The sequence below is a fragment of the Haliaeetus albicilla genome, chromosome 10 (assembly GCF_947461875.1).
Source record: "Haliaeetus albicilla chromosome 10, bHalAlb1.1, whole genome shotgun sequence".
Taxonomy (NCBI): Eukaryota; Metazoa; Chordata; class Aves; order Accipitriformes; family Accipitridae; genus Haliaeetus; species Haliaeetus albicilla.
The window spans coordinates 29162370-29173996 of NC_091492.1; the positions used below are offsets into that span (position 1 = coordinate 29162370).

General features: G+C 59.9%; 1 protein-coding gene across 2 annotated transcripts in view; it reads right to left on the reverse strand.

Moving 5' to 3' along the window:
* FAM222A (family with sequence similarity 222 member A) overlaps positions 1–10286 on the reverse strand; it is a 32487-nt gene extending 22201 nt beyond the window's left edge. Inside the window, exon 1 of one of the 2 annotated variants that reach the window (XM_069794566.1) lies at positions 9753–10286. The gene's annotated coding sequence lies outside the window, so the exon portion shown is untranslated. Of the gene's footprint in view, positions 1–7085; positions 8484–9752 lie in introns of those variants that run through there. The other variant, XM_069794567.1, reaches the window with a different exon arrangement.
* Positions 10287–11627: the final 1341 nt, after the last annotated feature.

Consider the following 11627-nt stretch of genomic DNA (forward strand, 5'->3'; position numbering starts at 1 on the left):
GCCTCCGCGGCAGCGCACACATCGCCCCGCGACGCCCTCGACCCCGGCCGGCCGCCGCTTTCCATCCCCGGGTCCCGCTCCCCATCCCCGCACCCTGCTCCCCATCGCCGCTGCCCCTGCTCGCCTCAGGGTGCAGCTGCACACAAAGGGGCTCTGTGCCCGTCCTTCGTCCCGCGGCCGGCCGCTGCCCCGCCGGCGGACAAAAGCTCTGCCTGTGCCGGCGGCCGGGTCCGGCGCAGGCTCGGGGTCTTGCCAGGACGGCCCAGGGAAACCTCCCTCCCTCCTCCGCCAGCGCTGCCTGGGGTGCCCGGGCCAGGGGAGGCGTGGGGTCCTCAAAGGCACCCATTGAGCGTAGCCCCGCATCGCCCCGACAGATGGGGAAGCCATTCACGGCGGGGGCCCTCCCAGCCCCCCCACCCTCGCTGCCTTACGTTACAATTTGTCCGCGCCGCCAGTCTGGGGGAAAAGAGGGGAAAAAAGGAAAAAAAAAAATTAAAAAATCAACTTCTTTCCTTTAATATTTAACGAGAGTCCATCACCCTAAGTCTATTTTGTAATACAAAGCTCTGGAGATTTAAACCCTTCTCACCCGGAGAGATGGAAATGAATGGTGCTCTTTAATGAGCTGGTTCAGCAGAAAAGATAGATTTCTAAGATTACTGTAGGAATTCTTATAATTGATGTGTACTTTTGTAACAAGGATTATACCACCATCCGGTCAAGTAATTCTGGCTCCCCCCCCCCTTCTCCCGAGCTCGCCCTGCTTTTGGGGTTCCCTGGGGAAAAGGGACCAGCCCCTGTCCCCGCAGGGAGAAAGCAACACGGGGGGGGGGGGGGGGGAAGAAGAGAAAGCCAAAGAAAAATTAAACGGGCTTCTCCTATTTAGCTGTAGATAACCTAATGCAGCCACTGAATGGGGAAAATAAGGCATCTCTCAAGATTTATATATTTGTTTTACAAAGCCCTGCTTTCCCCCACCGATCGGAGGCCGGATGAGCTGCTGAATGCCGAGTAATTAAAAGGAACAGAGAACAATACCCGCGCCTGCCGAAGAACGCAGAGTTTCCCTCAGATGTTTATAGCAATTGTATGAAAATGTACAAGCTGGGATGGCAAGAGCTGACAGCCGCGCCGGAGCAGCCGTGATTGCGAGCTGGCTGCCTCCCCCGGCTGATTGGCATTAATTGTGTGCGTTTGCAAAGCAGAACGGAAAGTCTGACATTAGCTGCAAGCCAACATTTCTTTCTAATAGTCTTAATGATTACGACGAGAGCTGATGATCATTGTGGGGCGTTAATAGTCCGGAGAGCGGCTCTGCAGCTTTTCCCGGTGGGGACGAGAGCTGGGCTGTCCCCATCAGCCCTGCGTGTGCAAGGGGAGATGCTCCCCAGGGTGGGCTGGGGGTGCGGCGGGATGGACTCGAGGGGTCCCGTGTGGCCAGAGCCCCCCCGGGGGTGGGATGCTGCCCATCAACCTGTAAAACTCTCTGGCAAGGGGATGGAAAGGACAGGGGAGGGGACAGCAGCCCCCTGCCCTCCCAGGGGGGAGAGCAGCTCCTGCCCTGGCTCTGCCCATGGGAGAGAGGTGGCCGTGGGGGGGACACGGAACATCAGGAGGGAGAATGTCCCCCACCCTGAAGCCCCTCTGGGGCAGAGGTCTCCGCAGGGATGTCCTACACTGGCCGTGCCCTAAGGGAAGCACTGGGCCACCCTGCTCCCATGGGCGCCTCACCAGCTCCCAGAGTCATGTCCTCACCGGGTGCCGCAGGAGGGGCTGGGGGTGCTGCCCCGGGAGGCAAGGAGAGGGGAGAGCAGCTGGCAAATAACCCACATAAACAGCAGAGCCCATTACTAAAAGCTGATTAATGAAACCTGAGTTTTCTAGACTTTTTACAAGGCTGGTTTTTTGGATGTCCTTGAGTTTCACCACTGCCCAGAGGCGCCGGAGAGGGTGGGTGGGCTGTGGAGACCAGCATGGGATGCTCCGACTGTGGCTGCGGGAAAGCCAGAGCCAGATGTGTACGAAAACCCTCCACAGCCCCAACCCATCCAGGTTTACATGGGAGGAAAAATCAATGCCCATCGATCCACAATATAAAGTGGGAACACGGTGCTGGCAGACGGCGGGCAGCTGGCATCTGACTGGTGCTGTGCAGAGGACATGGCTGGGGGTCACCTCACTGGGGACACAGCTCAGGGGGACATTGCTGGGGGACTGGCACACCCGCCGGGGCACACGGCCGCCCCAGGCGCACCGGGCCCCTCTGGGCAGCAAGCAGCGGTGCCAGTCCACGTGCCGTAAACCCTCGCACCGGCAGATAGGACACATCCACGGTGCGTGGGTGGCCCTTGCCAGGACACAGCCGGCACCCGCCCAGCCTCCCCCTGGTTCCCCGAGGGCCACCATGCAGCCCGCCAGGACGGACGGACAGACGGCCTCAGCCCAGCTCCACACTGTTTCAGTTTTTCTTTCTTCTTCTTTTTTTTTTTTTTTATCATCTGTGTTGGCCAACGTATGACTCGGCTTTGGGCTTTCTGAGCTCACTAATAATTGTCCCCAGATGAAAAGAAAGAAAGACTTGGTCCCTCTCCTCCTTCCCCCCCTTTCCAAAAAAAAAAAAAAAAAAAGTCCGTAAAGAAGAGCTATAAAAATGGCTTGTTATCTCACCTAGCGAGGCTCAGACTGTATGTTATTGCTAATTGGGTATAACATCCTTGTCTTGTTCTGCTCTCTGAAGCTAAATCAAGAAAGCACCACTGCTGCGAACTAATTATATCTCTGGACTGCAGACTCCAGCTTGTCTTCCCCTTTATTGAGTTAAAAAATGGTCACTAACCTTAATCTCTCACATTCCCAAGCATTAGGGCTGCTGAAAAACCAGCACTTCCACCCACAACCCAGTCTGCGCTGAGAAAGATGGAGCACGTGGCCCAGCGAAAGCTTTGTGCTGCTCCGGGACCCAACCCGGGACATGGCCCCGAGCAAGAGCCCGGAGGTGCCCACCTCTGCCACTCCCCATGGCACCGCTGCACCGAGACCACTGCAGATGCCGCTCGGGTCCCCGTACCATCGGGTCTTTATCATATACAGCTCAGAGGCTTTCTGTGCTGCACGTGCCCAGAGACTGGTCACTGCTGCTTTTCTACCTCTCCTTCTTAAAGGGAAGTTTAAGCTTCTTTCATTATGATTTTTTAAAAATCTGAACCCTGGGCGGCATTCCCACGGCCCTAGCCTGGCAGATGTGAGCAGATGTGAGCGTCTGGGTTACGTGCGTATGAACTGAGGGGAGTGGATGGTGCTCCAGTTCATCCACGTCAGCTCCCAGTCCCAGCCCAGGATGGAGCCCAATGGTCCCATTAATGCTGGTGTTCGCAAGGACGCCATGGCCACCTGGCTGCACCGCTACAGGTGGCAATGGCCAAAGTGCTCCGGTTACCAGAGCAGCATGGCTGTACGCTACAGTGCTGCTGCCACGGCACAGAGCCCATCATCGCAAAATGAGAGGGGATAACCCGACGACCAACAAGCACTGAGACAAACAGCAGGGCTTTGGCACCGCAGCCACATGGGACGGCCCCATCCCTCCCCGTCCCGGTGCCTCCCTCAGCACCAGTAGCGCGGGGTGAGAAATTTAAGCAGAAATACAAGGCCGTGGGTCAGAAACCAAAGAGTGATGCCACCGAGCTCAGCACCAAGCCTGGCTCCATCCTCCCGCCCAGGGGGACCCACACAGACAGTGTTGCTTTCCAAAGAGAAAGTCAAGCTCCAGTTCTCCCTGCGAGCCAAGAGCATCCCTTAAAAAATTGATACTTCCCTGACTATTAATTAACCTGAACCACTTAAAACCGCCTTCAATTTGTCAGGTTTAACTGCCAGCTCTTCTCGGTAAATCGAGTGTCGCGTGCAGACGGAGGCTGCGCGTGCGAGACAGTGGCGAAGGGAGCAGGCGGTGAGCGGAGCGAGCGGGGCACCCTGCACCATGCTCACCATCCCGGCCCCCGAGAGCACCAATATTCATACCCTGCAATTAGCCAGGATGCAATATTAAAAACGACAGCTGGGCAGGCAGACAGGAGTGGGCAGGGAACACCAGTGGGACTGCAGAGCACCCCACACTGCACCATTCCCATATCCCCCCCAGCACCCTTATTGTGCTACCAAGGCTGAATTCGAAAGCAATAATATTTATCTCTGACAGCAAAATCTCCCCACTGCAGGGTATTAAGGCTTTATTAGTGTGCGGTTACCAGCGACGCTAAGCCAGCCCTTGCTCTAGCCTGGAGCATGGCAGAGATGACCTACAAGAGGCAGATGGCGAAAGCCTTGGAGAGCCCCCAACCCTGGGACGTGCCTCCCCTTGCCGGGGCGAGGAGGGGACTGCACACCCTGGTCCCACGCAGGGTGATGGGGACAGGGTGGAGAGCTAGGTCCCCCCACCAAAACCCCCCTACTCACTCTGGGCCAGGCTCTCCAAAATGCCTCCCCACAATGGGGCTGTCCCCCGGCCCCTGCACCGCACGGCTTGCCGTTTTGGGTTAAAACACTGATGTATTCTCTCTTTAGCGAAAGAAGTCCCAGGGGCTATAAAAATTCCCAGCAGGCTCCCGTCAGTCTCAGGTCATTAACTTTCTTTCATTGGGAGTTTGTTTACAGCCAGCCATAAATAGCGGCGCCCGCGCTGCCCGCCAGCCGGGACGAGGTGGACGGGATGGGGCTGCCCACGCAGGAGGGTGCAGCACCCTGAGGCACAGGGTCCGGTACTTGTCCCCGCCGTATTGACTTTTCCCGGGCCTCGCGTTTCCCACTGGCCCAGTGTCCCAGCCAGGATGGCACAGCGCCGTGCTGCCGACGGTGCCATTTGCCATGAAACCACCTCTGCAGCCCTGCAAATCGCTGGGGTCACCCTGCACGTGGCCAGAGGGAGCTGGGGCACGTGCTTGGGTGTGCTTGCAGCTCAAGTTTTGTCTTTCCTGAAAGAGGAGGAGGAGGAGGAAGGCAGCTGGCCTGAGCTGCCCATACAGGTAACCTGCCCCTGGGACCTGCCCTGCACCCTCAACCCAGCCCAGCACCTGCTGCAGATGGAGCCCAGCCCCTGCACCCATCACGAGCACCAACCTCATGCCAGGACCTCTGCGTGTTTGAGAGATGTCCCAGTCCCAGGAGGGACCCCAACACCCCTCGTCTCACTGCAACCTCCACCTCAGACCTCTGCCCTTCCCCAGCAGCCTCTAAGGCACTGCCATGATTTACCAGCATGGAGGTGGAAAGCAGGAAAGCCGAACGCACTGCTGCCACGGCACCACGCTCCTGCCAGACTGCTTTGCGTGCCAGGGGTCCTCCGTGCCCAACCACTCCCGGGACGGTCTCGGAGCACCCACATCCCACTGCCTGCCTGAGAGATGTGCCCACGGCACTGCCGATGCCCCCAACACCCGGAGCACGCTCCAAACCCCGTTAACGCCTCAGCAGGCTCTGGTGCGCCTCGCGGTCAGGAGCCCACCAGGTGCAGGTGCCCAGGGCTGGCAGCGGGACCGCAGGTGATCAGGAGCTTTATTTGCCGTAAGCGAACACAGCAGCTCTGCTGCGGCCGTGCAAACCCACCAGCTGCAGCCCTAATAAAGACGCAGGATCACACAGCTCCTGAGAACCGCGACTTGGCGGAGCTCAGCCGGAGCACCGGGCACCAGTTAAATATTTACCCCTCGGCCCAGCGAAGCACCCCCTGCACGGAGGGCCGCGTGGGGAACCGCAGAGCCCAGGCTCCCCGAAGCTGGCACAGCCAGCTCCCCGTGCCGCCCAGATCAGCACCATCAGTCCCACACTTGCACGGATGCCCGGAGCGGGGGCTCAGTGACATGGGCCCCCCCATGCCTGGTCCCAGGCTGCGGAGGGGAGCTCCTGGGGGTAAACAGCCACAGCCAGCGCAGTCGGGTCCGGCTCGCAGCAGTCAGGCGCCCACCTCTTGTTTTATTTCACAGGCTGGCTGTAGGAACAGCCAATGCACGGTTCAAGCACGCAGTCCAGCAGCAGCCCAGGCTGCGCGGTGGGCTAAGAGATTAAACCCCAAACTCGGGCACGGTGACTTCTGCTCTTCCACCTGTCCCTGGGAGAGCAGGGACTCGCCAAAAATCACAGCCTCATCACTCATGGTCCCCCACGTCTATGGAAATATCTGTATTTTAAACCATATACTCGCACAACCTGTAATCAGAGCAACACAAATAGCCCCTGCTTCCCATGTAAATTAAAAACACCCATTAGGCAGATTTCAAAAGATGTCAGTAGGCTTATAATTATACACGACATCCTTCCGAGATAAAAGCGATTACCGGGGATGCAAATCACTTAGCAACCAATCAGTGCCCCCAGAGTGCAAAGCACTGACCAGCCATCCATTTTCGCCTCGTCCTTTTATTCCCTGCATCGAGCAAATACAAACACAGATAAAGAGAGGCACAATAGCTCTTGACACGCAAATAGGTTAACATAATAAAGCCAGCTTTAGCCGGCTCACTCGAGGGAGAAAAGCAATTCTCAGGCAAGCAGGAGGTAATAAAACAGGGCTTTTGTGTTCCTGGCTCCCATTCTCACCCCTGCGCCAGCTTTGCTGCATTAGCTGATAGGCATCGCGGTTTGATTGAATTACCTTTCATGAATATTAGCTTTTTGAGGAATGCGCCGGGAGAAGAGAAAGAAGAAATGTCTTATTTTTGCATGCATGCACCCGCTGCAGACGGACATGCGGCGGCACAGATGCCGGCGGGGCTGGGAGCGGGGTCCCGGCAGGTGCAGCCCCCCCCGGCCCACCCCGCCAGCTGCAGCATCCCTGCGGGCAGCACCAGCCACCCTTGGCGGGGTCACCGCGCACGGCCTCACCCCTGTCCGAGCATCAGACACCACCAGCAAAGGAACCTCATCCCGCCAGGAAAAGACGACCCGCTCCGTCCCCAAAAGGAGCCGTGGGGCCACGAGGCTCCCACCACCAAGCCCGTCGCCCCAGCACCCATCACACTCAGGGGTGGGACCCGCATCCTTGCCCTCGGTACCCAGATAGCAGGAGGATGGCAGGGTGGGCTGGCTCTCACCGAATATTTACGAGGCCGTAGCTCCCTGTGCTGCAGGTGGGCCAGGATCAGGCCGGAGAGGGGAGCAGGGCTGCCCGGCTTCACCGTAGATTTTCCCTGCGCAAGTTCAGGCCACGCAGGAAACCTGCTTCAGGCAAAAATTAACTCTGCTGCCTGGCAGGGGTGCAAACGCCCAGCACTAATCCCGCACGGATGGCGGTGGGTGCGGAACACCCTACTTGGTGCAGACCACCGCTGCAGGGTCGTGGGACCCGGGAGACCCTCGGCCCTGGGAGCTGGAGTCCTTCCCCGAGCAAGGCAGCAACCTGCAATTAAAAAACAGCACCAGGAGGGAACAGGCTCCTCCGCTGCCTGCTCAGGGATGGATGCGTGTTTCAGGCTCAAATAAGCCAGATAACCAGAGGGGCTTAAAAATGAGGTGACGTGGCCTCCCCGGAGGGGCTCTGTCCCCTAGGGCACGGCCCAGAGCAGCCACCCCACCTCCTCCCTCCCTGGGCTTCTCTGCTCCAGTCTGGGGATAAATATTCACACCCAGATGTTTCAATTTTTAACGATCTGGTCAGCCGAAACGAGGCCCATCTCGCAGCCCGCGCGGCTCCAGCACAGAGAACGTGCCCCACCGGTACCGACCCACTCAGCCAGCAGGAAAACCATTCCTAAAGCCAGGAAAACAAGCCAGGCTCCTGCAGCCAGGGAACGGCTTTCTCTTCCCCTGCTCTACATACAAGGTCAGAGGAAGGCACCGCAGTGAGAGCTTCCCTCTCCTTCCGCTACGGCTTCGAGGCAGCCTGACCCAACGCCACACGGCTCACACCGCGGCTCGCCCCAGCGCAGCTGTCGGCACCTGAAAATCCACTCCTGAAAGTTTTAAGGATTCTTAATAAGAAAAGTCTCTCCCATAGGCCTGGGATGCCGGGTGCTCTCTGCCAGGGATGTTTCCCACCTCACCCGCCGGCACCGGAGCCCACGTGCGAAGGCTTTGCCAGCCAGGATCCTGCCGAGTGGCACAGGCGTGCGCGAGCACCCGGACCAGCAAGCAGCGGCACGTTCCCGGCACGCCAGACACTAAAACCCCACAGCAGGGGCACGGGAATGCGTAAAACTGCCAAATCCCACAAAATCAGCCTCAGCGAGACGCGGGACACTCCTTATTGAGAGAGGGGCCACGTGGCTCTGCCCCCGCAGCCACGCGCCCTTAGCCCTCTGCCCTCCACGAAAGCACATTGCCCACCCAGGCAAGCTGCCTGCAGCCTCTGAACGACAGTGTCCCTAGCAGGAGGATGCACATATATATATATATATATATATATACACACACACACATATATACACACACACACATACATATATATCAAAAAAACTCCCTACAGAGACATCTGCGCCCCAACAACCAGAACCAGACAAACCATCACTGCCCGATACCAAGCAAATTCATCCCTCGGAAAACGCCAAGCGTGGCTGTAAAACTTTGCCGCTGCCTCTCCTCGGAAATAAACCTGCAGGGCCGGAGCCGTGCCGCGGTTTCACCCGGTGCAGCGGTGCCCTGCAGCGAGCCGTGCCGAGCTGCCGCTGCTGGCTCCCTGCGTCCAGGCCCTGCCTCTCCAGCCATTAAACTCCCATGATCTGATGGCTCTCCCCGGAGCTGGGTTTGGATGCTGGGGCTGAGCCACCACCGCTGGCACCAGGAACACCTCATTTTCTGTCGGGGACCGAGCTGGAGAAGCGGCACAGCCCGCTCGTCCCCGGTTGCAGCCTGGGCGGATGCTCAGCCTTGCTGCCCATGAGCTCTCAGGGACCACGACGCCTCGTCCCCGGCGAATCGTATTCCCAGGGCCGACGATCCGGAAGATGCCACAGGGATGCTCCCTCCGCAGCGGAGCTCGTTTCGGGAGATGCGTTTTGCCCGCAGACGGTTCTCCTCCAGCAGAGCTACCTGACACCGCGGGAGGCAGCCAGGGAGATGGGCTTTGAAATAAAACCATCGCAGGGTGGTTCCTTTTTCCTCTCCTCGCCTTTGTGACCGGCGGTATCCACACCAGCGCTGGGTCCGTTGCGGGTGTCCTGGCTCTGCCACCACCCGCTCCGGTGTCCCTGCAGGGTCGGGCGCTTCCCCGCCGCCTCCCTTCCCCAGCCGGCTCCGGGTGGAGGAGAAAAAACCTTTTTTGTTTTTTTGTTTTTGTTTTTTTGTGTGTCTGTTTTTCCAGGCGAAAAGGGGCAGCCGGGGTCGGCAGAAAAAGCAAGCAGCAGCTCAGGGACGGCTCACGCTGGAAGTGTCTCAGCTTTCCTCGTGGAGGCACCCGTGGATATTTTATTTCCACTTAACGAGTCAGGCGACCCAAAAAGCCATAAAAATAAATAAATAAAAAAAATATAAAAAAAAGTTGTTCCCGTTCCTCTCCGGTAGCGACGGCCGAGCCGGTTCCCCAACCGGCGGCGGCGGCGGCTCCGCGCCCACCGTGCCTTCCCCGCGGCTGCGCGGCCGGGGCGAGCCGGGCACCGCCGGGCACCGCGCTGCGGCGGCGGCGCCGCCTCCTCCTGATGCGCCCCGGGAACCGGAGCCCCCCCCCGGTGTGTGTGTGTGTCCCCTTTCTCCCTCCCCGCACCCCCCCCCTCTCCCCGCGCCGGTAACCCCCTCCCCGGTGCCCGCCGCCGCCGGCCCCCCGTTACCGTCAGAGCTGGATCCGGGCCGGCTCCGGCCGCTGCGGTGCGGGGCGCGCCGGGCCGCCCCCCCCGGGCCGCACAGCAGCAGCGGCGGCGCCCGCCCGGCCCCGCGCCCCGCCGGCGGCCCGCCCCGCCCCGTACGCGGCCAGCGTGCGGCGGCTCCCGGCGCTCTGCCCCCCCCCCGGGGCGGGAAGAAGAGAAAAATATCCGGGGGAAAAAAAAAAAAAAAAAAAAATTAAAATAAAATAAACCCGGCGCAGACGGGCTCAGGCGGCGCGGGGATCCCCGGGGGCATCACACCGCGGCTGCTCCGGTTCCTTTGTGAGGCGGCGATCGGTGCCCGCCGGCCCGTGGCGCAGCAGCGGCGGCCGGCCGGGGGGGCGGGGTGGGGTGGGATGGGATGGGGGGGGGTGAAGGGGGGCTGGCGGGCAGGGGGCGGCCGCGGCTCAGCGCTCCATGGCGGCGGCGGCGGCGGCGGCGGGGCGCGGCCCCTCGGTGCTGCCTCCCGCCCGGTGCGCGGCTGCGGCGACACTGAGCGCCCCGCGCGGGGCCCGGCGGCCGCACGCGGCTCGGCCCCGCCCCCGGCGCGTTACCAAGGGGACGCCGCCGCGCGTCCTGCGGGGAGGGGGCGGGGCCGCCCCGGCAACACGCGCTCCTTTCGCGGGAAAATTCGAACCGGCCGCCGGCAGGAGGCTCGGGCAGGCGTAAGGCGAGGGACTGCGTTTCCCGGCGCGCACCGCGCGTGGCCGCCGCGCCGTGCCCGGCGCTCGGCGCCGCGGGGCCTGATGGGAGTTGTAGTCCCGACGCCGGAGGAGGGTTTCCCCCGGCGGGGTGGGCTCGGCGGGGCCGCGGATTCCCCCGGGGGCCCTCGAGGGCACGGGGACGGCTCCTCCGCGGCGCCCCACCCCGGGGTGCCACAGCTCCGGCAAACAGGGGATGAAACCTTGGCTGGAGGTCCCCACCGGACAGCTGGCGCTCTCCGGAGAGCTGGTGACCGGCGCGGTGATGGCTATAGCCACCGCTGAGCCCCCCGTGGATCGCGCAGTCGGAGCGGGCGCTGTGGTGGCTGAGCCTGCCCTCATCAGCACCGCTCCTGGAGTCCTTTATTCCTTCCCCAAATCCAGCGTACCCCTGCCATAGGCTGTGAGAGTGTGAGCATCTTGCGGACAGAGGGGGCTTTGAGGAGCAGCCCGTTCACTCTTGCCCATAATGACACTGAGGAGCCCACGCAGCTCCCTACTGCCCAGTGCCCCCCAAGCAGCCCAGCGTGTGCCCCCGGGGCTCACCACCCTCCTGTCTCCCCCCTCCCTGGCTCCTGCCTTGCTGCACTGAGCTTTGAGGAGTTTTGGGGTGGTTCGGCTTCTTCTTGGGGCCTTTCCGTCTCCTTCGTCCAGGGAAGCCCCGGCGGCTCCCCAGGCGTCCGCGACCTTGGGTGTGCAGGAGGAGAGCTGCACCCCAGGAGCCGTTTCGGGAGACTCGGTATCTCCAAACATGTGAAGGTGCTCCAGTCACAACTTCTGATCCAGCAAACGCTGAAGGTTGAGAAATTAAAATAATAGCTAGATATGCTTTCAGGAGAGCGATTCCTCTGTGTAATTATAATACGTATTATCCTCCCTATGAAAATACATTATATTGAATAAATTCCCTCTTTGAGCAGGGCTATTCATACTATTCGTTTGTTTCAGTTCAAACATTTTTAGCTCATATATCTGGCAGGTTCTTGTGCAGCTTTGTACGTTCTCTGCAGCTTATTTATCTGCTTTCTCTGTTGCAATATAGGCCAGCGATAAGAATAAAACCATTATAGATTTGTGAACAGCACTTAGATTTTTCAAAGATAATTTAATCAAAGCTATTAGTAAGTCAGGAAGAAAGATT